Here is a 25750-nt window from a genome sequence, read left to right as displayed (position 1 = left end):
CCAATCACCGCCACTCTCAGCACTCAGTCCTGGAACTGACCCTGAGGTACTTCGGACCAGGGTGATGGGGAGAGAGGTCAGATGATCCGCGGCGATCTGGAACCAACCTCATAAAACTGCGTCATCCATGGACAGGCTGTAAGGGAACTAGCCACACCCCAGCCTCAGTCACGCTGCAAATTTAACCCTAAACAGAACATACTAAACATCAGTGTTGCTCAAAAGCTCGGAGACACACTTTGGAGAAGGGAGGTGTACAAACAAGCATTTCTAGATGGCCGTCTTGTATGCCATCTTCCAGGGATGGGTCTAGAAACAAGCAGATACACTTTGGTTCTTTTTTTTAACTGACATAAAATGGTTTGGAGACGTGCCCACTCTCTCTCTCTAAGATTCCCTTTTCAATGCTCTGTCAGTTCTTCTGCTTGCCCCAAGAAAGAAACCTCCATCGTGCACTACCAGTCTTCAACACATGCTAAATCGGGGCAATGTGGAGACAGGGGAGGCAGTGATGGCAGCCAGGAGGGGACAGGCTGAAGCAAAAGACACTGAATACTTGAAACCACAAATCCTGAATCTGCAATTCCTCTATTTACTTAGAAACAGTTGCTGATGCTTACCCTGCCCAAAGATAAACTAGGACAAACCGGAAAGGGAAGGACAAGCAGTGAGGTAAGGGCTGTTGTAAACCTGGCACCATGCATGCAGAGGAAAAGCTCCCCGCATGGTCAGGACATAGTTTTCCTCCCGATGAGAAAAGTTAGATAACAATATGAATAGTGATATTAGGCTGTATCCAGGCACTAAGCAGAGGCAGAGGGCTGCTGTCTTCACACACATGAAAGACATTTGGAGACCACTGTGGTGTGGTGGAAAGAGCATGGCATTTGGAGTCAGAGGAGGTGAACTTGAGTCCTGGCTCAGCCTAGGTCAAGCTGTGTGACATCAGGCCAGGCATTCAACCCCTCTGAGTTTCAATTCTCTGTGAACTATGAAACAAATGACTTAGACTAGCTGATCTTGTAGGTGTCTTTCAGCTCTATCATTCTGTTATGCTATTAATGATGCAACAAAAGAATTATGCATCCACTCAGCAAGCATTTCCTGAACACATTCTGCATGCCAGGTCCTCCGCTGGGTACGAGGCACAATCTTGCACCCAAGGAACCTTCCAATCCACATATGTGAGAGACTTATAAATGAGTCTCTACAGTACAAAGGGAGAGACGCGTGGACAGGATGAAGGGTTCCAGCAGAGGAGAGGGCAGACAGCAATCAGAAACAGTTGCCCAGGAGTGATTCCTGGGCTAACACTTGAGGTAGGAGGTAATTAGGCCAAAGGAAAGAAAAAAAGGAATAGTATGTACACATGATAGTATGCACTCAGGAATGGCCCAGTAGGGCATGCAGGGTGGGAGGAGTGCTAAGAGATCAAACGCCTTATAAGCCAAACTAAGAAAAGCTACTGCCAAGCACCCCCGGGCCCCTGTACCTCCCCTGCTGTTCACCTCAACATCTCCCTATATGGCCACATCAGGGTCGGAAACAGCTCCTCCAAGTCCCCTTATGTCGACAGCCAAGCAACCATCCCACCCCTGCCCCCAGCCCTCTCCTTTTGTCCCTGAGTCTCATCTAGTTCCACGTGCCGCCCTGAACATCCAGGCCACACCTGCTGACACAGAAGCTTCCACTCAGTCACCCAGTAGGCCTTGCTTTCAGCTCTTGCTCAGCCCCCAATGCCCAACCCATGTCAGCTGTTCCAAATAGTTTCCATCTTCCTCAAAGCCATAGTCACATCCCTCCGACCCACCCCACTCTCATGCTTAGTCGATGATTCCTACCTCCTCTGTTCCTGGGAATGACTGTCCAGCACAACTCCCATAGCAACCCTCCTGCCCACCTGTCCTAAGTTCCTTCCTACATGGTGCAGACAAAACCACAGGTATCTCTGCTTACAAGCACAACAGAAAGCAAAGAGAAAAACTCTATGAAGAAATAGAGATTGCATTCATCAATCAATGCAGGCTGTTGCCCATGCATGTGACTGGGCTCTGAAACAAGCACACTTAGGTGGGATAAGGTCTATGAATGTACTCTGCATGCCAAAAGGCCCTGTGTAAATATTAGAGCTACTCCATATGTGTTGGTTGAATAAATGAATAAACAAATCAGTGAATTTGAGGTAATCTAAAGAGCTGCAAAATACACAGTATTATCAGGCTTAGGAACCAGGAATGCAGTCTAGAACTCGGCCAAGAAGATCCTTTCTAAAACCAGAGTTTTCAAAACTCTGGTCCCTCCTTTGCTCCTACACACACAGCCCACTTAATGCCAACCTGAGCAGCGCTGAATCATTTTAATGATGTATTTTGGCTATTTTGGAAATAACTTCCTAAAACAATATATTTAGTATAAAATACAAGCACAACAGGTTTAGTATATTGCACATATAGTACACTATACTTTGTGGGTGTGTATATACATTAGTACCATGCTCTAAGTGCCATTATAAGCTCTTAGCCAATGACTGCTAACACAGGCCCACAGCAAAACACCCCCTGCAGCCTCCATTACACCATCCTATGCTGAGCATGTTCTACAAAATGTTTTGTTTCCTCTACTAAAGCCTCTGTGCCATTTATTTTTTGTCCTGGTCACAATTTTGACTCATCACAGCCAAGAGATGGTGCTCAACTGGCTTTGGACCCACCACAAAAAAAAAAATCAAGAAACAATATAACCCAGGATTGTAAAATCCAAGTATTAGGGTAGTCCAAGTCTCATGAGCAACTGGTGAACACAGGTAGGCTTACAGACCTCAGAGATCTAGTCATCAGAAATATTCTGCGGGATGATAAGAAGATGAAAACTCTCTGCCTGGGGTTTACTCTGTACCATCTACTAAACAGAGCTACAGAATTTCCTCTCAGTGCGGCAAGTTCAGGATGATACCATGAGCTGGTGAGTACATAACTCACTATATTTAGTTCTTCTTTCATGTTTATTACAGGCAGCCATGAGAAATAAACGATGATATTAGGAACCCATCTCTACTGAGACTCTGCTCTTTGAACCCCACGGAAGTTGTTACGTGGCCAGTACTCCAGGTTTCCCCAGCACTGAGTGTGTGCAGCATGTGACAGAATAGTGGAATTCTAGAATGTCAGAGCTTGAGGAAGGTCCAGACATGATCTCATTTATCTCAGAAACAACTAAAGCTCAGAGACAGCAGGTTGCTGTAGAGTTGGTGGCAAGTCACATATACCAACAGTCTGATGAACTCTCACCCCAAAACCAAGAAGCCAAAAATGAAAAAGGTTGAAATTCAGTCTCCATCTGGGCTAGCATTTAGTCTTCAGCAGCCTACAAGAATGATTTCAGAAAGGAAACGACGACATGAGAAGAAACAGAAACTGTGGATCATGATGGCTCATAAAATAAGAATGACTCGGATTAAGTTCAGTTATTCAAGTTTTAGGTTGGTTGGGCTTTTTTGTTGGTGGTGGTGGTATGAAATTACTTTTCTAGAATCTACAGATGCTTTAGAAGGTACCAGACCCAAAAACTAATTCTTTGTTTCATTAAAACACTGGTGACTTCTGTTGTCCAGTTTTATATTTTTGTCTGTTAAAAGGAAAAAAAGCTAAGAAACATTCAACTCCTTTGAGTTCAGTAGTTCACTTCTATTTGAAAAATAAAATGAAAATATTTAAGAGCAAATGTAATTAGTAAATTTGTATAAATGTTCCCAACATGGTATTTTTATGAGTAAATCACATTATACAAAGGACATTATATGTTTCAAAACTAATATAATGACTTGATATTTGTAAAGAATACTTTTAAAAAATTATATTATTGCTTTCTTTCCTTCCCCTTAGTTAAAAACACACAAATTTCTTTCTTTCTTTTTTTTTTAGACGTAGTTTTGCTCTTGCTGCCCGGGCTGGAGTGCAATGCAATGGCGCCATCTCGGCTCACTGCAACCTTTGCCTCCCAGGTTCAAGCAATTCTCCTGCCTCAGCCTCCCAAATAGCTGGGATTATGGGTGCCCACCACCACGCCTGGCTAATTTTTTTGTATTTTTAGTAGAGACGGGATTTCACTATGTTGGCGAGGCTGGTCTTGAACTCCTGATCTCAGGTGATCCGCCCACCTTGGTCTCCCAAAGTGCTGGGATTACAGGCATGAGCTACCAAGCCCAGCCATAAAACACACAAATTTCTCTAAAGAAAAAAATATTTGTTTTACCCTACTGTCCCAACATTTTTTCCCCTGTCATTTAAAAAGAGAGGTATCAGGCTGGGCACGGTGGCTCATACCTGTAATCCCAGCACCTTGGGAAGCTGAGGTGGGCAGATAGCTTGAGGTTGAGACCAGTTTGAAACCAGCCTGGCCAACATGATGAAACCCCATCTCTACTAAAAATACAAAAATTAGCTGGGCATGGTGGCGCACACCTGTGGTCCCAGCTACTGGGGAGGTTGAAGCATGAGAATCACTTGAACCTGGGAGGTGGAGGTTGCATGAGCCGAGATCACACCACTGCACTCCAGCCTGGGCAACAGAGTGAGACTCCATTTCAAAAAAAAAAGGTTGTTTTGTTGAACCTAAAGATCTCTTGATTTTTTAGGATAAGATTTTAAACGAATAGTAAGTCAGGAGTGACAAAACCAAAACCTGAGAGGATCAAACAGGTAGCAAACAGGTGATGTGGGGACCACAGCAAATTGGACTCCCTCCCGAGGGGGCAACCTCTGTTCCATTCCAGCCCAATGTCTCATGCAAGAATAGAGCCCAGTACTGCTAGATATTCTAGTTTTTCATGAGTAGCTAGAAATCAAATTATGTAAGATTTTCTGATTTTTAAAACTCTGGCCACTACTTTAAAAACGTTTAAAACACTGGTGTTTTGTGGCCAGCTAGCTTGCAACCCGGCCACAGAAGACAAAATGCTATAAATATGATTAATTCAGGGAACAAATAAATACAATGTCTAGAAACATGAAATCTGCTGGAAAATGAAATTAGCTGTTAGAAAACAAAAAGGGGCTGGGTGTGGTGGCTCACACCTGTAATCTCAGCACTTTGGGAGGCAGAGGTGGGTGCACAGCTTGAGCCTAGGAGTTCAAGACCAGCCTAGCCAACATGGTGAAATCCTGTCTCTACAAAAAATACAAAAATTAGCTGGGCATGGTGGCACACACCTGCAGTCCCCGTTACTAACGGGGCTGAGTGGGAAGATTGTTTGAGCATGGGAGGTCGAGGCTGCAGTGAACCATAATCGCACCACCGCACTCCAGCCAGGACAACAGTGCGAGACCCTGTCTCAAATAGAAAGAAAACAAAAAGTGTAAAGGTGCTTCTGCTTCCTTTTTTAATTAAAAGGATTAGCAACTCATATAAGAGACTATTTCCAACTTTTGAGTCCATGTTGGGACAATTCTGGAAGTTGTAAATTTTATTGAAGTTAGGCTGCCTTGAACATAGCTATCTTCCCCAATCTTTCACCTAGATCTAATCAGAAAAGCCATCTTTTACAGCAGGCACCTACCTGCCACACAGAGCTATCCAGAAGCAGACACACTGAGCATGGGATGTGTGACTAAGCATGGTAACTGGGCAGGGGAATGTCATCTCCTAAAAATGTGGAAGTGTTATATATGGAAATTGTGTATGTGCATATATGTACCTTAAAGGGGTTCCTGACCCTTTACTCAAAAAGCCTAAAAACCAATATCTTACTGATTATAATAGTGAATGCTGAATTATCCAAAGTTCAACAAGCACAAATAATACAATCATTTTTTTCAAGCATACCTCTGCAGGAACCATTTTTTATTTAATCACTGCCGTAATCAGTAGACTAGAGAAATTCTCTCTGAGTGAAAAAAACATGGAGTGAGTCATCTCTATGTTGATAAGGAGACAGCAGGATGAGGGCACTGCTGTGAAGTAGGCATCAGATGGTGCCTTGTCTAAATTAGTCAGTGGAACAATCAGAATGATTTCTTCCCATGACGAGCAGTAATCACCGGAGATGATGCTGATCTCCTTGCTTTGGTGACGACCCCAACACAATTTAATGTTTACTTCTCCAAACCAGGGCGAAAAAAAAAAAGGAAAGACAGAAAATGTATTCCACTCTCTATTTGTACTCACTAGATGGAAAAAGAGAAAGTATCTTGTTTTTACATGTGGCTGGCAAATGTGCTACAACTTCCTGTTTGTTTAAAAAGTACAAATGCAAGTGTGTAAATCTCTTGGAGAAACACCAACACCTAAGAGATGTTGCTGTTGCGTGAAATGGATATCATGTCATTGTGGGTCACAATAACTTTGGCCAGAAAGTGGCCTTACGAACCTCTGGTGATATAAAGCAATATGGCAGCCCAGGGAGATATTTCTAGACAATGACCCCTGAGAAGCTGCCCCCAACAGCACACACTCCAAACAACAGTGTGGTGACTGGCATCATTGGTTCTGGACACTGAATTAGAATTCAGTGCCCTCTCTTTCAGAGAGGTGGCAACTTATACAAATTCTATTTTGAGCATTTTCCTAAGGTAGCTGGAATTCCTAAGATAAAGAAAATGGGTTTGGATTGCTTTTTAATTTGTCTGAACTCCGCAGTTAGAAACTATCAATCACAAAGGATTCCAAATCCTGTTCTGTTCCACAATGCAAGAAGATCTTGCTCTAAAGGGCAGCGGTGAGACATTCAGTTGAAATGGCCATAATCTGTGGCTCAACTCATGGCAACCACCTCATTTCAAATCCATATTTGTCTAAAGCTGCTGAAAAAAGAAAATATTGAGCACAAACAGCTTTAAATCCTTTTTAGAAATAAGGGAAAGGATGGAAGAAAGAAATTGGCCTGACATATCCCCATACATGCAAAATTTGAAACTCAAGTCAAAGTACTCTAGTCCCAAGTTGTTAATGAATGTGAAGCCTCAGACCAATTAAAGGCACTGTGAACGGGCAATGCCCTCAATCAAAAGACACATTGAGCAAGAGGAGTTATAAAACCAACTGGTGAGGAAACTTTCAGTGTTTCTAGATCATTTATAAAGAATAAAAGGGATACTATTATTATCCTTTCTAAAGATAATACATAAACATAACACACAAAAAAATTTTAAATAGCTACCCATCTCAGGCCTCTCCTCCTGAGATGGTCTACAAATACACAAGCACTGAAGACTATTCTACAGCCTCAGCGGTTTTGTGTGTGTGTGTGTGTGTGTGTGTGTGTGTTTAACTTAAGAAGGATACCACCAGTTTTTTAATGTCCCACCACTCTAAGTCTCCAGGGTCATGGGAAGATCTCATACCCTTTTTATTCCTGAAATCACTTACTGAAGGAGGAATCAGAAGGAAAAATCCTCCCCCTATGATTGCCAGTAAGTTTCATTCTTTTTAATTTTATTTAAGTTCCACTCTGTGAGAAAAGACAACAAATGAAAACCAGGGTTGATGCCATTCGTTATAAATACCATTCCACTGAAACCCTCATTTGCCATAAACTGTTGGTCATAGACGGAACACTACACAATCAATGTTCATTTTCTAGAGATTACATGTTCCGGAAGTACCACTCAGAGTGTTTTCACTCAAGCTGGGGAGTCTTGAAATACATGTAGAAGTAAGTCAGCACTGCCCATGCCCACGGGAGGGACAGACCCCATTCTAGAATGCTGCTGATCACCCTGCCCTCTCTCATCATCATTTCCACAAAAGGCCTGAGAAGACCACATGGGGTTGGGGTTGGGGTTGAGGGAAGGAGTGAAAATGTTTTCAAAGAAAGAAATCGTGAGGATATTCAAAAGCTTTGAGGGCAGGGGGATTGGGGGGTTCCTAAACTGAAAGGCTCACAAAGGCAGTCAGAGGCAGGAAGGCTCACAAAGGCAGTCAGAGGGAGGAGGAGGCAAATAGGCTTTGGAGCCAGTGATGGTGGGAAGAGGCAAAAATGTCTATGGCAGCTGGAGACTACAAGACTAAAGGAACTCACTAGGAGCCTCAAAATGGGAAAACTAAGGTGCCCAGCGAGAAGATGGAAGAAGCTCAATGGGACAATTTGTCTGGGAAACAGACAAAGCAAATATGGGGCAGCTGCATTTTATGTCAGAAGCCCACAAATAGATGAAGATGTGCATGAGTCAGAACTGATTTTCTCATATCAGTCAATGGCAGTTGAAGGGTACAGGTGGAATGCATACATCTACCACAACCATCACAGTATATTTGTTTTCTTGTAGCATTTATCTTTGATATTTTGAAGACAATCATAAATATCTTCTAACTTCTAGCCCTGTAAATTACGGTGCCTGTTTGGTCTTCTTCAGAAAATTTTATCATATCTAACTTTTCATTGCAAAATTACTGATTTTCGGGTATGTTTTCACTTAGTGAACCCTCAATGAACTTTTGGATGATATAACTATTGAATGAGAAAAATACCTGAAATGTAATAACAGTAAATTAAATTTAGTCTTTGAAATGGCTTGTAGAAGTTCCAGTGCCTAAAAGCAATGTAGCTTACAGGCTATTGGCAAAGGCTGCTGGCTGTTCCCACTTGCTAATAATTCACTCAGCTGACCAGATTTATAATTATGCAATCTTGAAACTAATTTTCTTGATTTGGGGAAGTCACAGCACTTCAAATTTTTACATAAGGTGAGGCTTTATGACTACTTTTATATCATATTATCTCATTTGTATAATTCATATTTGCATAAAATGAAAACCATATTCATTAGCATGTCTTCATTTACTTCTTAGTAGGGACTTTATATGGAAAATCTACCCTTTGCCTTCGCCTTCCCTCTTTCCTTTGTCAAAAATCCTACGCGTCTCTTCCTTTCTCTCCCTAGATGATCTCATTCAGTTTCATGGCTTTAAATATCATCTATATGCCGATGACTCTGAGAGATACCATTTCCAGCCCCAGCCAACTCTACATCTTTATGGGAATATCGAATGGGCATCTCAAACCTAAGATGGCCCAACAGAACCCTTAGGGTCCCTCTCTGCTCCTTATCTCAGTGAATGGCAACGTCATTCGCCTAGCCAAAAACACTGGACTAATCCTCGACTCTTGTTTTTACTCACACCCCACATGCAACCTAGAAGGCTCTACTTTCAAAATGTATCCTGAGCCTGACCACTTCTTCGTATCATTCAATCATCACTACCCTAATCCAAGCCACACCCTAATCTCTTGCCTGGACCACTGGAAGGACCTCCAATAGGTTATACAGATTCTACTCTTGCCTCTAGAATCTATTCTGCACTCAGGATCCAGAGGAAAAATGTTAAAGCACAAAGAAGATCACATGGACTATGGAATCCAATCACTCTCAGAGTAAAAATCAAACTCCTTACCATGGCCTACAGGGTCTGGCTCCCACCTACTGCTCTTATTTCACATCACTCTCCCTCCCTATAAACACCCCCACGCCCAAGTCCAGCCAAACTGTTCCTCTACCAAGCCAAGCTTATCCTACGTCAAAGGCCTTTCTTTTCACTTGCTATTCCCTCTGCCTGAACACTCCTCCTTCCCTGGTTTCTTTACTCCACTCAGGTCTCTGCACAAAACCAATCTCCTTCTTTTTCTCTCTCACATACATAGAAGCCTTTTTAGACCATTCCTTCAAAAAGAGCCCCGCCAGCCCCTCACCTTGCTTTACTGTTTTCATACCACTCATTACCACCTGAAATTATATTGTCTATTTAGTTATTTGTTTGCTTCCTTCATAAGTATTGCCCACAATACTTAGTGAACAGCCATCAGGTGTGAGGTGCTCTTCTAAGAGCTGAGGATACAACAGTGAACAAGACAAGACAAGCAAAAACCCCGGCCCTCATGGAGCTCACATTCTTATGTATCATTCCCACTCAAATCTAAGGTCCAGGGAGGCATAGGCACAGTCTGTCTTATGACCACTGAATCCCCAGAACAGTGCCTTGGCACAGAGCAGGCATTAATACATGTTTGTTGAATGCATAAGTGTCCTGCTACCTGATGCCATCTGCTTCCCTGAGGACTTCCACTACAGAGCTCTTCCTGCCTACCAGATGGGATTCAGGTTCTGGGACTCAGAATGTCACTGTGTCCCCTTGGACAGGGCAGTCTGGACAGCCAGCCTCCTGTGGCTGATCTGGTTCCCTAATCCTGGGCCTGCTTACCTAACTGACTGCCCTTCCTTCCTGTTCCAACCCCCAGCATCCTACAAACTCACCAGTGGCCATCCCACTGGGATCTGTCTCAGTGGGTCACAAGAGCACCTGATCCACATCATAGGAGCTGACCAGGTAGCGTTAAACAGGCCAGCTTTTTTCTACAAAGAGTAGCTGAAATAAAGATGCATGGGTTGTTCAGCGTCCCTGGCCCATGGTGGTCCTTTCCCTCGATATCTCACCTAAGACCTCCAACATCAACTAGCTGTCATACCTGGAGGCACTCTCACCTCAGCACTGGAACACACTGTTATTAAGGACACATTTTTGCCTCTTTCAACTGTCATAGAGGCAAGACGTGTACCTGCTGTGATGAGTAATTGAGTTTCTTTCAAAAAACAAAGAACATTTGTTAACTGTGAAATTCTCTGATCTCAAAAAAAAAATGAAGGTAATTGTGAAATGTCGTTAATTCACCTTTCAAGAAAATGGTAGCTATACTGGTAGGAAGGGAAAAAAAAAAGAGAGAGAATAGAAATCTCTTGAAGAACCACTCTGGAAGTCTCAGAAAATAAGTATTTAAAACCCATTGTTTCCAACATATCAGTTTCACACTTTAATGTATCTGTTGGCTCAGAAGTGCCCTGCTTGAATACCCCTATGAGACTGGCAGATGAAGGTGTCTATGAACATCAGGAAAGTCAAGGCAGGAAGCCCCAAACTGGTGGTCAGTTGAATTGGGCTGACTATGGCAGCTACACTGTAACACTTATATCTGGAACTCCAACTTGAAAAAGTGTGTTAATAAAGTTAATAAATGTAGCAGGTAGGGGGAGAATTGCCTTGCTCTACATCTCAGAGCCGAACAGTATTACCTTCTGTTTGCCCAGGACTTTATTCTCCCTGGGCAAATATAAGCATTCGTGCATACATTACTTCTTGCATAGATTATCTCTTTTAGTCTGCAAAACAAACATATCCTGTATAACAGCAGGATATGTTTCTCTGTCTGGGGCCTGGGAGGTCAAAGAATTCACCTACAATCCCACAGTCAAAATGGCAGAACCAAGTAAGTACCAAAACCCAGATATGCCTAGGCCCAGCCCAGTATCCTTCCTTCTATAATAGAAAGGACAGCATAGTTCTCTGCAAATCACATTCTACAGTTAACAAAGTATTTCCCTTCACTGAGAAGAAGGAAAAAAACACATATATTCACCAGTGGTTTAAGGTGGTGGGAAGATGCATTGGTCCAGGAGCTCTGGGCAGAAAGGTTTCACGAACTCTTCCAAAGGTTGCCAACTCCTGCAATGACAAATGTACAAAACACCTGGTGTGAATCACAGGCACCCTGTGGCCTCTCCCCAACGGGACTCATTTAAACACCATTTGCCAGGCAATTTAGGCTTAAACCCCTATCTCTTTTAGCCCGATTTCCTTCCCCACTCTGACTTCCCAAGGATCTTTAATTCAGCAGCTGAAATGGTCCCCATTAGAATCACAGGATCTTGGGCAGAAGGCAGCTTTAGAGATCATCTTTAGTGGAGATCACAAACTGAAAGCACAAGGGGTGACATCCAGCCTGTGGAAGTGTTACATTTCATCTATGGATATGTTTCGAAAATCTGAGCCAAATGTAAAAATCAGAGCTATCACACAAAAACCCAGATTTCTGGCTTCTCTTAAAGTAAAAAAAAAAAAAAAATCAGACCTGTCAACATGGCCCATATTTATGTCTGAAAATGATCAGGTGGTGCTAAGCATTAAAAGCAGTCACCCTTCATAGGCAGGCTTGGCTGCTCCAATATACCACAGTCCCCACCACTCCCTATTGTCTCCTCAACACAGAGAAGAACTGGGGTTGTCATTAGTCATTGCCCTTGCATTATTGTTTTTCTTGTGGTACAGAAATATTTTCTTATAATTCTAACAAAAGTGGGAAAACAAAAGGGGCCAAGTTCCAAGAAAAAAAAAAAATGGTAGAGCACATATAGTAACTCAAGTTGGTAACCTCACTCCTGTAGACATTTGCAACCCCCAAACAAGTACAACACTCCCACTTTACATGAATTAAATGTAAGCAGGAAACTGACTTGCCCACTCCCATAGTTAGATGCAGAGGTCAATCTAGGTCTCTCGATTGCCTAATCCAGGACTCTTTCACTATGCTGGACTACATACTAGTCTTATATTATTAAGCAAAAAAATTAATACAATAAACAAGTACACACACACAATTAACTAATTAAAAATAATTATCAAAAATAATACTTTCAGAGAAGTATTAAAGTCAAGGAAATACAGTTAAAGCACCCCACTTTCCACTAAAATGCTTGCCATACATCAAAAGTGCTCAGTGTCCTAAACGGTCTGGAATACTTTTTATGCTAGAAAAATCTCCCTTAACATGCATCTTCAATACAAGACTGTAAATAAGTTTATGTACAAGGTAACAGCACTGTAATAAGAAAGCAGTGTTCAACAATAAGATCTTGATAGTACTTATTTATATCACTCCCACAAAGAATTTATTGATTCATTCACTTAACAAATATTTATTGAGCCCTATTACACTCCAGGAAGCATGCAAAGTGATGGAGATACAAAAGTGAACAAGATCCTCAAGTTGATCTGAATAAAAGACAGATCCAGACACTCAAAATGAATTATAAAATAATGGGTAATTGTAGTGATCTGCCGTCAAATGCTCTACCCCTGAGCACTCTACGGTAAGTGCAGTGATCTGAGTATGCACCTGTGTTATGGGAGCACTTAGCAGGGGCACCTGATGCAGTGGAGGTGAAAAGATACTTCTCAGCAGGGACACAGGCCTCAGGAAATCCTAAAGGTTGGATGGGAGTGGACCAGGCACAGGGAGAAATGGAGGACAATGGAGGCAAAAGCAAGGAGGTGAGAACAGCCCCTACAATTTGGTCTTGTCCAGATCTCCTATTAGCCCTGGGTCTTAAAAGCCCCTGCCTGATGCCACGTGACCCAACATCTGCTGGGACTTGATCCACAGCCCTACATACGCACTTACAGAAATTTATCTTGACAAGTGCCCATATCAAAAATGTCACTGATTCAGCCCTGCTCCCTGGCAATGCCTATCTATGACTCCCTAGAGTCTGCTGTCCCAGAGTCTGCAGGGCCTAAGAAACACGGTGGTAGAAATACTAAGCCTTCAGGCGCAGTGGTTCACACCTGTAATCCCAGCACTTTGGGAGGCCGAGGCGGGTGGATCTTGAGTTCAGGAGTTTGAGACCAGCCTGACCAACATGGTGAAACCCCATCTCTACTACAAACAAAAAAATAGCTAAGCATGGTGGCACGCACCTGTAATCCCAGCTACTCAGGAGGCTGAGGCAGGACAATCGCTTGAACCCGGGAAGTGGAGGTTGCAGTGAGCCAAGATCACGCCACTGCACTCCAGTCTGGGCGACAGAGTGAGACTCCGTCTCAAAAAAAAAAGAAAAAAGAAATAAAGAAATACTAAGCCTTTCATGATGGACAAAAGACAGTAAATAAAGATGTTTTTCTCATACCAGTCACAAGGCTGCCCTGTCTATCTCCACCCCAGGGCCTGGATTTCCGCAGCAAGAAGCTACTATGCATTTGAGCCTCAAGCAGGAAACTTTGTGAAAAAATGTTCCAGAATATCTGCCCATCAAAATCCCCACATGGATTTTCTCCTTTTCTTCATAGATGAGAAAGAAGTGAGTCGCCAGCCCTGATCTAGGCTGAGGCAAAGCCGGGGAAAAGCACTCCAAAACACAGGCTTGAAAGCGGCACACAGAGGAGTAAAGACCAAACACGTGATCAAGGGTAGGGTTCCAGTTCAAGGAAGAATCGGAAGAGCTTCCCTGGATCAGTAACTAGTGGGCAGGTTCCCGAGTATGGCTGAAAATTAGAAACACCTGCAGAACTACAGCAACAAAATAACCCCATATGTACCAGAGCCATTAAATCAGAATCTATGGTTTGGAGGTCCAAGCACTGTCCAGAACCTCCTCACAGGTGATTGTGATGTCCAATATGAAAAGAGTGTATTTCACTCAGAGGTCTCATAAGCTCCAAAACCTCTCCAAGGACATGAATTCAGCATCCTCCAGGAAAGAACCAAGGATCCAGATCTTTAGGGGAGTAGCACATCCCTGGTGTGTTTACCCACTCTCTGCTGCATCACACTATGACAACCATCACAACTTCTTTTAAATAAATGTAAAAAAAAAATAAAAAAAGGAATGCCAGCAGCCAGAATAGCAAATGGGTAAGTGAAGTGGCCTTCCTCTTTGCCCCCATCCCTTTTATACCATGACCCAATGTCAGTGCCTCTTGGTAAACGATTGGGAGTGTCCAATCTCAGCAGCAGATCTGAGCCTTCATACACCTGTGTGGGTTCACTGCTCTGGCAGAACAAAGGATGTGGGAGCATCCAGTCATTCAGGTGGCCTTCGAGGAATAGCTCCAAGGCACAGAGCACTCTGATCAGGTCCTTCCTGCCCACCAAAGCACAGGACTCTACCAATCAATGCAGCACCTGCAAACCTGCCAAGCCTGGCTGAGCACTTCTCTTTCCAGATTTCCACTTTGTGGTCATATAACAACCTGAGCAATCTCAAGCTAAGACTGGCAAAGTAAATGTCGTGTACCGCAAAGATGACAGACGGATTGGAGTAAACTGGCTCCCTGAATGCACCAGCCTGCAGCAATCTCTTCCCCCAACATTACAAGGTGCCACTAGGTGACCTTCAGGCAGGCAGCACCAGAGAAACCCACAGCTGACCAAGGTCAGCCTTTCTGATTGCAAGGCCCAGCAGCAATCCATACTATCCTTCCAAGGAACAAAGAGACAGGCAGGTGTCCCCATCAACCTAAGGATCCTCCATGTGAGCCATAATGCAAACTTGGAAGAGCATGGTGGAGGAAGAAGTTTAGGAAAAGCTCAAGATCATAATTTGCCCCCTCTTGGTGGTCCTCAATTTTTATTTTTTTTTATTTATTTATTTTTTTGAGAAGGAGTCTTGCTCTGTCACCCAGGCTGGAGTGCAGTGGCATGATCTCGGCTCACTGCAAGCTCCACCTCCCAAGTTCACGCCATTCTCCTGCCTCAGCCTCCTGAGTAGCTGGGACTACGGGCGCCTGCCGCCACGCCCTGCTAATCTTTTGTATTTTTAGTAGAGACAGGGTTTCAGCGTGTTAGCCAGGATGGTCTCAATCTACTGACCTCGTTATCCGCCTGCCTCGGCCTCCCCAAGTGCTGGGATTACAGGCATGAGCCACTGCGCCCAGTGGTGGTCCTCAATTTTTAAAAGATTAACTAATTTTCCCTGCAGTACTGTTATATTCTGGTCTAAAACAAGACATTTCTCTGTCCCAACCCCCCAAAAGACTTCACAAGAGTTGTCCCAGGCCTGCCAAAGACCTCAAACATCATCTCCCTTATTCATCCCCCATCCCAAGAATACAGATCAATACCAACCATTGTGAAAATCACCTCTGCCACCCTCATTCCTACCAAACATCAATCCAGACCACCCGACCCACTCTGGACCACTCTGGCCTCTCCTGTTACAAGTTCTCAAAGCCCCATGTATCTCTCCTTCCTAGCATGAATCACTTATATTTTCACATTATTGTCCCACTAACCTATATATGGACAGGGATCCATATAATCATTTCTGCTTTGCTTTGTTACTGCTGTTGTTTTAAAATTTTAAAGGGTCTTTGTTTGATGGCTCACTGTATCCCAATATAGTACCTTGGAGCCCTCTGGTTTCCTTCAAAATACACCTCAAATTTCATGCCACTCAGCTCAGACTTGGTCCCTCTCTTCTTGTTCCGGATCCAAGGCCCAAGCTGCTTTCTGAGCTCACGACATACTCTCTTCTCCTTCTCCCTCCATAAATTCCAACTCTTCCATCAACAAACACAGGCAGTCCAGGGGAGAAAATGCCCAACTGGCCCTGAGGCTGACCAACATGGGAAGGAAACAAATCAGAAGTTATCTATTTCATGTTTGGGCAGTGTTTTTTTGTTTTTGTTTTTGTTTTTGAGACAGAGTCTCACTCTGTTGCCCAGGCTGGAGTGCAGTGGCATGATCTCGGCTCACAGCAACCTCCACCTTCCAGGTTCAAGCGATCCTCCTGCCTCAGCCTCCTGAGTAGCTGGGACTACAAGCATGCATCACCATGCCTGGCTAATTTTTGTATTTTTAGTAGAGACGGGGTTTCACCATGTTGGCCAGGCTGGTTTCGAACTCTTGACCTCATGATCCGCCTGCCTCAGCCTCCCAAAGTGCTGGGATTACAAGCGTGAGCCACCGCGCCCCGCCACGGGCAGTGTTTTTTTAAATCACACCGCATTATTTTATTTAAGATGATGTTCTAATATGCAAAATGAATCCCTTTTCTGACCTTGAAAAAGACTTCTCTCTTTTCCATAAAAAAACCCACTAGGGCCATAACCGGTGCCAACATCTCTAGGACCTGAACCCCGCTGAAGCTTCCCCGGGTGCTCAATGATGAGGTGGCTCCCACTTCCCAAACACCTCTTGGCTGTGTTCCCATTGCCCAGCTGTCCTCCTCCTGCATCCATTGGCAAAGGAAGATGAATCCTCAAGAGCTTTTTAAAGCTCTTCCACCTACTCCACTGATTCAGTAGGAGAGAGAATGAATGTTTCCAAGTTCTCTGAATGACACAAAGCTCATAAAGTATAACAAAATTAGTCGAAAAATAACAAAATGAGTTTAGCTCCCCCCCTTCAAAAAAAAAGAAAGCATGCCTACTTTCAATGATTCACAATGACTTCACAATTTTTCCTCCACTAGGATATGTATTCTTCCTCCCAAAGCTAATGGTTCTCTCTCCTCCCCTCCCTAAGACAGCGTAGGGCCAGATCTCTGGAAACCTGCTCTATTTGATTTAAGACCCCCTGAAAAAATCTCGACAAAGCCCAGGGTACCCCATGCCAGAGCGTCCTTCCCCAGTCTTTGCATTTGCTGTTCTCTCTGCCTGCAAAGCTCTTTCTCTTTTTCTCACCAGGGAAAGAGGGCATTCTCACTTTTGAGAGCTCAGATCAAATATGCTTTTTCACTGGGGCCAGCCCAGACTTCCTAACCTTACTCTCACCAGCAAAAGCCGCTTTCCTTGTAGACCCTCTCACAATCTGTAATTATCTTATTTATCCATATTTCCCTTTAGGGTATAAGAATCTTGCCCAACTTGTTTACTGCTGTACCCCCCAGCAACACAACACATAGCAAGCACTCAGTAAAACATTGCTGAGTTGGTGGGCAGGTAAACAAGGAGGAGGAGGCCGGCCAGTGGGAACAGGGCTGAGAGCCCTTTAAAGACGCCCCATGGCATCTTCATCATGGCATGAAGTATGGGCAGGACTTCATCATGGCCTCTAGAATGGGTCTCTTGGTTTCTCTTGCCTTGATTCTTCTCAAGTCTGTTGCTACTTAGATACTGGTTCCACCACCATATACCCCTGACTCCACCCCAATTGTTCAGACCTGGGTATTTCCCAGGAAACCCAGTTCCCATGTTTGGCTTCTCTTACTCTGCCTCCATTCAGCCATCCTCAGCTTGAAAAATTCAGACATCCACAGGGGTGTCTGACCTTTTATAACTTTAAGACCCTCAAGAATCTGACCCAAGCCCACCCCTCGAACCATATCTCCAATACCCCACTTTGCCCTCCATCACCACCAATGAGCTCACGGCTCAGCTCTCTGGATCCATCATGCCTAAACCTTTGCTCAGGTCTCTACTGCTTAAAACATCTTTCTGCTGCCTCATTACCTGTTAGCTTCCTTCCACCCCTTAAGTCATGCCTCACCACCACCACCACCCCACCCCCAGGCTAGAACTGATACCCTTTCCCTCTGCCCCACAGTCATATTTGCCCTCAACATCTGGAAATTATCTTTAATCTCTTTGTTTCCCCCAAATGACTGCCCCTTGATGGTTAGGACTCATCCAATTCATCCCTGTTGGCCCAGAGCCTGGCACACAGTACGCACTCAATAAACATACACTGAACTAAACTACCTTGTTTTCTCCTTGACAATTCCCATTTCCAAAGTGACTCTTTGCAGAATGTTAATACTCTGTACAAGTAACAGAAATATTCTGTTATTACGCATGCTTACTTAAGCCAACTGATAAGAAATAGCTGGGGTGGTAGTTTTATCACCATCATCATAAAACTGAAGACTTGAATGCTAACAGGCAGAAAGGTATGGTACAAAGAGTACTGGTTCTGGGTTCAAGTCCAGACTAGGGCACTTGCCAGCAGTATAATTATGGGCATGTTACCTTCCTTCTCTGGCCCTAAGTTTCTTCCTCTGTAAGATAAAAGGCCCAGTCAGACACGAATGGTCACCTACTGTATGATTCCATTTACATGAAATGTCCAGAATAGATAAATCCATAGAGACAGAAAGTAGACTGTTGGTTGTCAGGAAAAGGGGGTAGAGGGGAATGGGGTGAAAATGCTAAATGGAGCTTCTTTTTGGGGTGACAAAAATGTTCTGGAATTAGTAGTCATGGTTGCAAACCTTTGTGAATATACTAAAAAAAATTGTCTACTTAAATGGTTAAAACAATGAATTTTGTGTCATGTGAATTTTATCTGAATAAAAGAAAGAAAGGGCTAAACTAGAACAGAGGTTGAAAATTGGAGGTCCAACAGGCCATACCAGGCCTATGGCATGTTCTTTAGACCTAAACAAAGTTTTCAATGTTATATTTGCACAAACAATTCAAAAGCCAAAGATTTTCTTTTTAATTATTTAATTTTTTTATAGCGATGGGGTCTCATTATGTTGCCCAGGCTGGTTTCAAGCTCCTAGGCTCAAGCGATCCTCCCGCCTCAGCCTCCCAAAGTGCTGAGATTACAGGCATGAGCCACAGCGCCCAGCTTCAAAGGTTTTCTTGATTACGGTGGTCATTATACAAATCTGCACAGGACTACATACACGTGTGCACACACACAAATGAGTACATATAACACAAATAATATCTGAATAAGATTGTAGCAATGTCAATTTCCTGGTTTTGATGTCATACTATACCTACATAAAATATCAACACTGGGGAAGTGGGGTGAAGGGCACACAGGATCCCTCTGTACCATCTGTTGCCACTTCCTGTGAGGCTATAACGATTTTTTTTTTTTTTGAGACGGAGTCTTGCTCTGTCGCCCAGGCTAGAGTGCAGTGCCATAATCTTGGCTCACTGCAACCTCCACCTCCTGGGTTCAAGTGATTCTCCTGCCTCGGCCTCCCCAGTAGCTAGGATTACAGGCATCCGCCACCATACTCAGCCCAGCCAATTTTTATATTTTTAGTAGAGATACGTTTTCACCATGTTGGCTAGGCTGGTCTCGAACTTCTGACCTCAAGTGATCTGCCAGCTTCAGCCTCCCAAAGTGCTGGGATTACAGGCATGAGCCACCATGCTCGGCCTTATAATGATTTTTAAATTACAATAACATTTATAAAGCCAAACATTTTATAATTTCAAAAAATAACAGGATCTGGCAACACTGGACCTCAAGGATAACAACTGGATGGAGCCAGGTAGTAGCTGCTGCCCTGTAAATGGCCATGGCTCTCCGATTCATCTCCCTAAAACTAAAGCTGAGTGTTGGCTGCCATTGATCCCAGTTGCATGCACTGGTTTTTCTCTTACAAAAGATAAATATTTATCTATCAAAAACAGGAAAATGAAAGGTCAAGAGTCTTATGTTTCCAGAAAAAAGGAAGACCACAACATTTTTGTGAGCGAGGAGAACATTCCTAACAGTTTGGTCTTCAATCTTTTACCCTTCATCTCATGCTACCTGCCTGACCTCTGAAGCATTTGAGGTTTAGACTCCCGGACTCTAACTCTTTTGGACCAAATTTCTTACTCTAAGTCAGCAAATAAACTTTAAAATCAAACTACTGGAAAAGAACACAGCTTAAGTACACAATATCTCATTCTCCCCTAAGTATGTTGGTTCTTTCATCTCACCTTTCCCGAGAACACAGGATCCCGCTCTCAGCCATCAAAAGGAAAGGTTCCACCCCTTATGCAAGATCACATCCAGAAAAACAAGCGGGATTTCTTTTCTCCACTGAAACTATAGTTCTATTTAGTAAGGTAGGGGAAAGACCCTTAGGGTGTGCATTCCCCCACCATTCTTACCACCCCACCACCCCCCCCCCACTCCCGGAGAACGTGCTTGGAATGCAACTGTCCCTGCAAAGGGGGCAAGCATAGTCACAGACAACCCAAGTAAATTGCCAGCGAATGCTTTTAGCATAGCCATTTCCAACCAGGTTACACAAAAAGATCACCTGGGGCTCCAGCCTGATGGAGGAATTTTAATATCCTCTTCTCAGGTGACACGCATGCAGTCTGCCCAGCATGAATCCATCCTGGGGTGCCTGGGAATCAGTGTTCTAGAAAACTCTGACCCCTGGCTATCTGGACAGCAGGGTAGGACATACCTCTCCAGCCACTAGCCACAGGTGGCAATTGAGCCCTTGAAATATGGTTAGTGTGACTTGAGATGTGCTGTAAGAGTCATGTACACATTGGATTTTGAAGACTCAGAATTTTAAAAAAGAATGTAAAATATCTGAGAGTTTTTTTTATACAATTACATATGGAAATGATAATAGCTTGGATATACTCGGTTAGAAAAAAGTGTTAAAATTAATTTTGTCTGTTTCTACTTTTTTAACGTGGCTACTAGAAAGTCTTAAATTACCTATATAGCTCGTATCATATTTCCACTGCACAGCCAGACTCAAGGAGACACTCATCATTCTAGAGTGGGGATTACAGTCATAACTGAAAAGGCAAGAAGGCTGGCCACGCTGGTTTCCACCTACCAACTGTGTGATGTTAAATGAGTTCTCAATCTTTGATGTTCAGTTTCCTCCCCTGTACACAGGCATAACATCCACACCCTGGGCTACTGCTAAGCGCACATAAGAGAGCTGGAAGCACTAACCACGCATCTTCTCCCAGCTGGTACTCAACACCTGCACACTGCCGGCCCTTCTTCCTTCCCCGCCTTCCTTAAGGACACAAAATTTGAGTCCAGGATCATCTGGCTTCAAATTTACTAACCACAACATCCAGTTCTGCACCGTGGCAGCAAGTAGGACAGTGGTTCCCCATCTACAGGGTAAAAGGAATCACCTGGGAAGCCCAAATCTCCCAGAGATTCGGACTCTGTCCACCTGGTACGGGTCCAGGTATACACATTTCCCACAAGCATCTCAGAACATCCTGATGCCTGGGGTCTAGAAGTCACTTTGAGAAACACTGACACAGCTGAGAAATTGTGACCAATATCAGCAAGACTCCCTGGGGACTTCCCCAGCCAGTCAGACAGACCGGCCTCAATAAGGCAGGTGTGCCCCACGGAGAGACCAGGAACTGGTCACAGGCCTTTTCCCAGCAGGAAGCTGCTTTCCTGAGGTCTTTCAAACCTAGGTAGGCAATCACCGTCTGCCCCGGGCACTGCTTCAAACATCAGAAGGCAGCTGATATTTCTGCCCTCACACAAGGCTCCTTAAGGTAGTCAAAAAATATAGACAATTTCAAGGTAACCAACAGCTTGGCCACTGGGCTAAAAAGACCTTGCTGAAGCCAGGCATGGTGGTGTGGATCTGTAGTCCCAGCTCCTCGGGAGGCTGAAGCAGGAGAATGGCTTGAAGCCAAGAGTTCAAGGCTGCAATGTGCTACGATCGCACCTGTGAACAGCCACTGCACTCCAGCCTGGGCAGCATTGCATGACCCTGTCTCTAAAAAAATAAATAAGTAAATAAGTAAATAAGACTGTGATGCTTATTTACTTACCAGCAGTACCAGGCGGGTCTTTTTTTCTGCCCTTGACTGGTACTCTTGCCTGAACATTCTGAGTGTCAGTCTTCTGGATGTTACTCTTCCGCAGAAGCATTGCTCTGCCCTTCTAGGAGCCGACAGAAAGAAGCTCCATGCACAGACCTGCAAGTCCCAGCAGGCTGTTTGTTCTGGGGCCTTTAGCCACTCAAAGAAGTCATCTCACTGAACGTGAATGTTGGACAGGCAGCTCACACAGATCGATTCGACCCCAGGAGGCACAGACAGAAGAAAGCACTCCCTTTATCTAAGCCGAACAGTCACTGCTCCTTCCCTTGGTTTAAAAATCCTCTCGTGCTAAACCACCTCCACCTCAGAGCAGTACAAAAGAGCAATTTCTTGGAGAACAAAAATTAAAATATCCTTCCCCAATAATATTTCTGTCAGTAAAATGTGGCCTAGAAACTCAACCTATTCTTCCTTCTCAAAGCAAATTTCCTTTCTATTTATGGAAAAAATACAGTCTGAATGAATTGCCACATTTCCCCACTAAATTCAAACTGCCTCAAATTATTTTTGAAGATAGGGTATGAAGTAAATAGGCACTGAATCTGAGAACTCTGACATATTTCTTTATTTTTAACATAGGAAAATGATCTGGGATTTGTGCAGAATGAAGTAACACTAAGCACACGCTGACTCCGCAAATCAACCCCAGGCCCCCTGCCACAGAGCATTTCCCCCCTCACTCACCTTCCAGAGTGTGCTTCTCACCTTCTACTGCCTCACCATTCTCTGTTCTATGCCCCAGATAGAACAGACCAGTGTCGCCTGAGCATAACTGGGTCTCCACGTAGCCCAGTGTCCACTTGGTGGCCATACAAGGAAGCAATCCAACTCAAACATAATCAAAATTAACTTAAAATGTTAGGGGATCTCTTGTGGAGCACCAAAAGGAGGGAATTAAATTATTAATGCACAGGAAAGTATCTTCAAAATCCTTTCTCCTTCTCTACCACTTGATATCCTAAACACAGACAGCTCCTCTAGAAACTTCCTTTTACTTTTCATCTCCTGTGCTGATAAACACTTCTTGCCTCTCCCTCCTCCTTTCCTTTGGCCTCCATTCTCTCTTCTCACCTACAAGTATTGGCTCTTTCAGATGCCAGTAGCTGCTTACACACATACATATATACACACACACAGAAACACACACACACAAACACTCTGACCATCCCTACTTCCTAGTTCTCTAATTCAGCCTCTACTCATTGCCCTGACTCCATATGAAAAAGGCCCAGGCACTAAACTAACCAAGAGAGACTTCTCCTTAGAAGGTAGTGTTACTAGGAAACTTTCTATTTTACTAATAGAAAATAGAATTCTCTTTTGCAGAGAGAAGAGGAGAAAGTCCATGAACACTCACAGTGGCATGTGGCAAGAGGTCGTGGATGCTAAAAGCTAATGCCTAGTAGTGCTAAATGTCACCACTCAGATCAGCTGGGCCCAGCTTCAGAAAAGATGCTCTTTATATCCAAGTTAGACCTCTGCTGCAGAGAGAACCCCAGCACAGCCATTAATAAACCACACCACCCTGACCTCCAAAAGTTTCTCAACACACTGCCTGGCTATATCCATCTCTACACTACCTGGGATAACGCAGTAAATAGAGAGGGGTATTTCCCAGGTCTCTGTCTACAGCAGAGATTCATCTTGGTGCTCAGAGAAGTTAACAATTACCTGAATATGAGGAACTATGGGCCTAGCGCCATGAAGAACTTCTAAAATAGCTCTGCTTGTACAAATAGTTCGTTCCTTCATTCTCCATGCACTGAGGAAGTTTGGGAGGCAGTGAGGACAAAAACAGAGAAACTATGATGAATATGATCCAGCCTCTACTCCCATGGATTAGCTTGGTGGCCTTGGGCAAGTTTCTGCACCTCTCTGAGCCTATTTCCATTTCTGCACAATGGCATGGCTGGCCATAGGTGATCAAGTTCCTTTCCAGCACTGCTGTTTCACAGCTCTGTGATTTTAAGGATACCTGCCATGGGGGTCATGGCCAAACGGGTGGGAAGAAGGGCAGACAGAAGAGGGAGTACAAGCTATTACAAAATCTTAATTATTACTGATCACGGATTGGAGCTCTAAGAAAATATTCACTGCAACTCCAAAAACTGCAGGTGTCAAATGTGGTCAGCAGTCACAGGCCAGTTTCTGGGACCCCTAATCTTAATAAGAGAAAGATGTGCACACTATAGCAGGCCATTCACTTATGGGCCACAGGAAGACACATTAAGGGCAGTGACTCCCTCTCACTGTAGCAAGACCCTCCCAATCCTAGTGAAGTCCAGAGTTCATTCTCCCTGGTCTGCAGATGAGCGCACAGGGTCTGAATGACTCCCCAAGTCGCAGTTTGGTGGTAGCAAAACCAAGAGAGAAGCCCAGATTGTCTGACTTCCCAGCTCACATTAAATGCCAATTAGATAACTGTGTGGGATCACTGCAAAGCATAGACACTTAGAAACCCACACGCAGACTCACCTAATTGGTGCAAGAGGACGGGGGAGGACTCTGCAAAAGGGGAGCCAAGAGCAGCCTTTCCCTTCCTTTACCACCCTGACAAGTAGGTTGGTCACCAGCCCTGGTGGTTAGTATCCACCTGCTACCCTGTTACATGTGCAGACATCTGTCTTTAAGTGATTGCAGGTGGTGGCTCATAATCTAGAGCTGAAGATCTTAACCTGAGTGTCAACTAAAACTATATGCAAATACTCTACCACTTTTTATACGTGTATCCCTGGACAAATCTTTTAACATCTCAATGGCTCAGTGTTCCCATCTGCAGAACAGAGATAACAGTGCCTACACCTCACAGGGTTGTGACGAGCATCAAAAGAGGTAATACACCTAAGTGCTTAGCACAATGTCTACAACATAAATATTAGTTATTATCATATAATTTTCCTGGAAAAAGTGTCCAAAGCTTTCATCAGATTCTCAAAGGGGTCCATGTTCCAATAAAAACTAAAAACTCTTGTTCTACACCCTATCCTTGGAATGGAACTGAGGTCAACCTCTAAGAAGAGAAGTATCCCCTCTAGCTTCCTTGGCTGTCCAGATTAAAGGGATGGGAGGCTTTCTATGCCCCACTACTCCTGGAGGGCTGGGGAGAGTGAGGAGATGAAAAGTAAAATGGAGTTTCTAGAGAAGCAACTGCTGTCGTGTACAGGATACCAAGTGGTAGAGAAGGAGAAAGGATTTTAAAGTTATTTTCCTAGGCATTAATAATTTAATTCCCTCCATTTGGTGTTCAACAAGAGATCCACTAATATTTTAAATTAATTTTTATTATGTTTGAGTTGGATTGTTTCCTTGTATGGTTACCATTCTTTGTTTTCACAGTTCCTCAGCAGGAGGTTCAGAAAAAGTGACCAGAAAACTGGAATGCAGTGCTGGGAAATGGTGCCAGAAGCTCCTCCTCCCGCGTTCTGCAGGACTCCATGGGAGTGGGCTTATTCCCGAGTAGGAGGATGCTGGAGTTGGGGAATTTGGCTCTCTCCTTTCTCATTTAGATTAGGACCAAAAAGGGTTGGAGGAGACATTTCCCCGCCACAAAAATGCCCACTTCTTGCCTCCAGTGTCAGAAGGAATACAGGTTTCCTGGGTCCAAAACACAGAAGAGCTCTAACTGCAGAGCCTCAGCCTTGGGTCCACA

At 43.9% G+C, this 25750-nt stretch overlaps 1 protein-coding gene across 49 annotated transcripts in view; it reads right to left on the bottom strand.

The window, feature by feature from the left end:
• Positions 1–25750, bottom strand: part of SORBS1 (sorbin and SH3 domain containing 1) — a 251023-nt gene that overhangs the window by 166497 nt on the left and 58776 nt on the right. For 48 of the 49 annotated variants that reach the window (XM_032136009.2, XM_058436189.1, XM_058436190.1 and 45 more), the window contains exon 2: positions 11402–11487. The exons of the other annotated variant lie outside the window; for it this stretch is intronic. The gene's annotated coding sequence lies outside the window, so the exon portion shown is untranslated. The remainder of the gene's footprint in view (positions 1–11401; positions 11488–25750) is intronic. 49 annotated transcript variants of the gene reach the window in all.

This window comes from Hylobates moloch, unplaced genomic scaffold (genome assembly GCF_009828535.3).
Source record: "Hylobates moloch isolate HMO894 unplaced genomic scaffold, HMol_V3 SCAFFOLD_3, whole genome shotgun sequence".
Lineage (NCBI taxonomy): Eukaryota > Metazoa > Chordata > Mammalia > Primates > Hylobatidae > Hylobates > Hylobates moloch.
Note: the sequence above shows the minus strand (reverse complement) of the source record. Positions and strands in the feature narration are given on the sequence as shown.